At 49.5% G+C, this 5,038-nt stretch overlaps 2 non-coding genes across 2 annotated transcripts; both read left to right on the forward strand.

Moving 5' to 3' along the window:
* The first annotated feature begins 1,574 nt into the window (after window positions 1-1,574).
* Window positions 1,575-1,648, forward strand: TRNAN-GUU. Its single transcript has one exon. It is a non-coding gene; the product is annotated as a tRNA-Asn (tRNA).
* A 651-nt stretch (window positions 1,649-2,299) lies between these two features.
* Window positions 2,300-2,372, forward strand: TRNAV-AAC. The gene has a single exon. It is a non-coding gene; the product is annotated as a tRNA-Val (tRNA).
* Window positions 2,373-5,038: the final 2,666 nt, after the last annotated feature.

Below are 5,038 nucleotides of genomic sequence, written 5' to 3' on the forward strand. Positions count from 1 at the left end.
CCTTATATACTGTTTGCCTCTTCAGAGCCATACTTGTAACCACACCTGTGCCACAATCCAAATACCTGCTGCCCATCCTCCCTCACTGTCCTTCTGGAGTATTGTGACTCACTCACTAATCATTTCATCTGAATGAACACCCACCTCACTATTTGCTGGACCAGTATGTATATATTTTTAAAAACATCTCCATTTTTACATTTCTAAAGAGTTGTAAAGCATTCTGCTATCCCTAAAACCATCCATTCCCTCATCCCAAGTCACAGTTGTTGTAACGCTGTGTGCCTCATGTGAGGGAAAGGACAGGGTTAGGGTTAGGGCATTCACAAAAGGTAAAACCAAGGGCAACAATTTTCTCTTCCAAACAGCAATGCAGATCTGTACTGAATAGGCAAATCTCATGGACATCTTTAGACCTTGTATTTGCAGGCTGAAAGAAAAACACTCAGATTGAAGACTGGCAACATGAGGAATTAGAGCACAGGATTAGGAGACAGGACAGTTGGTCTCTGTTTGGGATCATGTCACTGAGTTACTCTCTGCCTCAGTTTACCCACCTGTGAAATAAGATACTGATTCATAAGCACTTTTTTGAAGCATGCTGACACCTCTGGATGAAAAATACTACATAAATTCAAAGCATTATTACTGTATTGCCATTGTTTCCTAAACACTTCCTGTAGGATGGGACAGTCCTCAGTCTCCATACAGCCCCTCTCGCTCCTTACATGTCTCCATGATTCTGAAATGTGTAGTACTGCAGTATGGATAAATCAGATTGGAGAGAAGGCGTGTTAAGTGCTTTAAAGCTATAAAGGACAAATTCTTTGCCTAAGGAAGCAGTAATTCATGTCTTAAATTCCTGACTGGGGGGAGGGGAGGGAGAGAGAGACAAAGCCTCAGCATGGTCACAGACACCGAGACCAAGGTGAAGAGTGTGTAATGCCATGGAGTGAGCAAACAACGATACGGATCACTGAGGGCCCTGGGCAGTGTGATACCGTGGAGAGAGGAGGGAATTTTCTGACTTTCCCTGCAAGAGACTAGCGCTGCTGGAAAGCTGCACTGAAGGCGCTAATCGCCAGGGGGTGGCTGGCTGGGATAAACATACCCCGCATGGCTCGGTATTTCCCCGCCTGCCAGTAAGGACTCTGCGGTGGGGCCCGTCCTGTGCGATCAGCTCTCGGAGCAGCGGAGTTTCTAGACTGGGGTCGGCTCCGCAGCACCTGGGGCTCTAGGCACCGGCAGCAGAGTCACGCCCCCGCGGCTGCTCCACTTCCTCCCAGACCAGTGCGCGCGCCTCGTCCTGCGCCCCCATTTTCTTGCCGGGCCCCATTCTCCCCCCATGGATCCCTTCTGTTGCCATGGCGCCGCCTGCTTCTCCCATCCCTGGGGCACCCCCCTCACCCCGGTCCCGTGCAACCCCACAGCAGCCCCCCGGCTCCCCGCTCTTTCTGCTCCCAGCTGGCTCCAGCCCCGCGAGCTCCCGCATCGCTCAGGGCCCGGGGCTCGCGCTCACCGCTCAGCCGGGGGCGCCCCTCACTACCCATCACGCAAGGTGTCTTTCCGCCGTGGTCTCTGTGGCGCAATCGGTTAGCGCGTTCGGCTGTTAACCGAAAGGTTGGTGGTTCGAGCCCACCCAGGGACGGGTGTGGGAGCGTTTTATTCTCGGGGGGCTGCGACACGTGAAGAGGGAACCAGGTGCTGCTGATTGCACTTGGGGGCGGCTCGCTCCGCTCCCGGCCTGGCACTTTTTATTGTAGAGGCTGGGCCGGAATTGGAGCCGGGCCGGGGACGGGCTGGGAGCGCAGACCAGACATTGCCCCGCTGCCGGCGCCTGTCTCCCGCTGGCCCGAGGGGCGCTGCGCACGGAGCTGGGGGGAGGGGGGCGATCAATGCGCACCTGGAGCTGGCACCCGCAGAGCGCCCCCTGCCCCCGCTCTGCCTTCGCGCGCGCACTGACGGGGTGTGTGGGGGGGGTGTCCTGTCGCTAGCGCTCCTGCCCGAGCCGGGTCGCTGGGTGCTGTGCGCGCCGCGCTGGGTCAGCCTGGGGCGGGGTGGGCGCTTTGTGAGCAGGAAGGTCACAGATCTAGACACGGCATTAGGTAGCGTCTGTAGCTAGAGACCATATTCCAGTGCCTTCGACAAACGTTGTGGCAAAAAAAATAGAAGCCCCGTGACACCAAGTAGTTTCTGCATCCGGCACTGAACAAACCTACACACCGAAGAATTGATAATACACAACCGCGCAGCTACATAAAGTATAACAGAGACCATGGGAGGGCTGCAGCTAAGTTGGGTTTCCGTAGTGTAGTGGTTATCACGTTCGCCTAACACGCGAAAGGTCCCCGGTTCGAAACCGGGCGGAAACAAGTCACTGTCCCTTTTTCTGACTCGTCTCCTGCATTTTTAGGCTTAGAACATGGAAGTTCTATTTGAATTGTATCAATGATGAGCTAAATAACATGGAAGCTCTCTCTAAATTATAGTCCTGGGTTCCTTACCCTTTCAGCTGCTATGATAAATTAACATTTTTGTTAGGTGGGTGGTGGGGGGGGGAGTTTTCATGAAGCCTTTAATAGGAACTAAGTTCTATCTACTACTCTGAAATAATCTTAACGTGGCCTATAGAGTGCAATCCTTCGTTCTGGATTTGTCATTCCCCAAGCTGTCACACAAAAACCAGGCAGTGTTAACCCGATTTTAAAAAGAATGAAGTCGAGTTATTTAGTAGGAATTGTACGGTTTTTCCAAATGGCATCAAACAGCAAAAAGACTTTAGCACAAAACTGACCGGTTGTGCACCAAGTTTTCCCATTGCCCGGGGCCCAGTCTGGTAGAGAGGATCAGCCCATAACAGTGGCATAGGCCACTCACCGTTTATAAGCATCGGGTTTCTTTGTTGTTATTTGGACAATCACTGATTTCATTTAAGCAAAATGTTGAAATGCAGCCAAGAGTGTTATATATCAGTTGCACAACTAGCTTTGCTGGAATCCAGAACATGTAACTTTCCCCATATACGACCATTGTTAAGCTAGGACAAAAAACGGTTCTTTTTAATTACTTTGTTAAAAGTCGTTTTAAAAACAGCTGCGATTGAAATGGCTCTAGTACGGGTGTCCTCTTTAAAAAGACAAAAGCAAATACCAGCTCTACAGTCAGACGATGGTGCTTGGCATAATTTTCTCCAGTTGATTAATCTCTGCAGTGGAGGAAAGGCTGCTCAGCTACACCCCAGGAGGCCAGTATAATGGAATTACCTGACCAGATAATTGCTCTTGTATATTTTGAATTTGCCTACCTCCAGGCTGTGAACTTGCACTTAAAAAATTAAATCTCTGCTCTTACCATTAGGAAGATAACATGCACAAGGAGAAATTAGCGTAAACTTAAGTAGCGATGTCCGCCTGACTCAGCAGACATTTTGGAATAATAGCCTTCAGAGAGAGAAACTGTCTCCCTAGCAGCAATTGTGTTTTTACTCTGAAGCCTAATGTCAGAATTGACCATTTTATGGCAATTATTTCAGAAGATTCCCAGCCAATTAACTTAATTCCAGCTGGGTGTAGTGGAAGATACTGGAACTGAGGACAAAGGGAAAGATTGTTGCTACTGTATTACAGTTTACTGGGGGGCAGGGCTGGCGCGTCCACTAGGCAACCCGTGATATCAGAAACCTCTGTGTTCTTGGGGAACCAGAGTGAAGTATCCAGCCTGACACATGAAAAACACCTCCCCCCCCACCCCGCAGCCTCTGCTTAAACCAAAACCCATTAAAGGAAAAAAAAACTTGCAGAGAGCAGTGAAGGGCATTGGGAGACACACTAAGGCCTTGGCTACACTGGCAATTCACAGCGCTGCACTTGCTGCGCTCATGGGGTGTGAAAAAACACCCCCCCTGAGCGCAGCGAGTGCAGCGCTGTAAAGTGCCAGTGTAATCAGCGCCTGCAGCGCTGCACGCTCGCTCGCAGCGCTGCAAGCTATTCCCCTCGGAGAGGTGGAGTACTTGCAGCGCTGCAAGAGAGCTCTCGCAGCGCTGGCAGCGCAACTACACTCGTGCTACAATCCGCGAGTGTAGCCAAGGCCCTAGACCCCTCTAGCATACAGAATGGAGAGCAAAGACAACTCCCCTAGCCTCATATGTATGAAAGATGGGACAGGAAGACATCTCAATTTACATACAGAATGGAGAACAGAGAATCGCACTGAACTGTGGGACCAGAAAAAGCAGGGAAGCACTGCATCCTGGGAATCTCTGCTCCAGATGCTAATGAACCTATGTCTGCACACACCCAGCTCAGCAGTTATCAGACCAATTCTAGTAAGGAATCCTTATTTGATATCCAAATACTGAAGCAGCCTAGTTGCATTGTGAGCTCCCTGGAAGAAAACACCACCCATAGCCAAGAGTGATCAGCTCCTATTGTCTATTCTAAAGAAAACCCTTGAGTCATCAGCTTACCTATAAACAAATCTAATGTTCTCCCTTGAACAATTGTATTTTCTCTACAAAAATCCCTACTCACCCTCTAGTCAGGGTTCTGATGCTTAGATCCAAACTATGCATAAGTTCCACTGGAACTCCATCTTCTCCTGACTGATCGTGCTGGGGGCTGTGCCTGTCTCCAGCATTCAGGACCCTCCACTACCACCATCATCTGGGAACCCCAAGCAGATCAAGCCTCATGGAGTGGGTGAGATCCCCCTCTTTCTCTCTCTCTGTTTTCCTTTCTACCTTAGGTATTAACATTTAATCATGTATGTTATGTTGGTTTAGTCCTCCTTGTGTAGTTATTATTATTCAATAAATAACTTTTATGGTTAACTTGGTTGCTTCTCTCTCTCTTGCTGAACTTTACTCGTTTGTGTTTTAGCTTCCCCCATTCACTCTACAGCAACGCTTCTTTTACCTAAGCTAAAGATCCCTGCAGTGCCCAAAATACTGTGGGGTTTGCTCATCAAGTAGGTTACTGCCAGTACAATTGTGTTGTGAGAGTGGGGATAGGGACATGCTGAATCTGGGACGCATAAGGGT

This window comes from Trachemys scripta, chromosome 1 (assembly GCF_013100865.1).
Source record: "Trachemys scripta elegans isolate TJP31775 chromosome 1, CAS_Tse_1.0, whole genome shotgun sequence".
Classification (NCBI taxonomy): Eukaryota; Metazoa; Chordata; order Testudines; family Emydidae; genus Trachemys; species Trachemys scripta.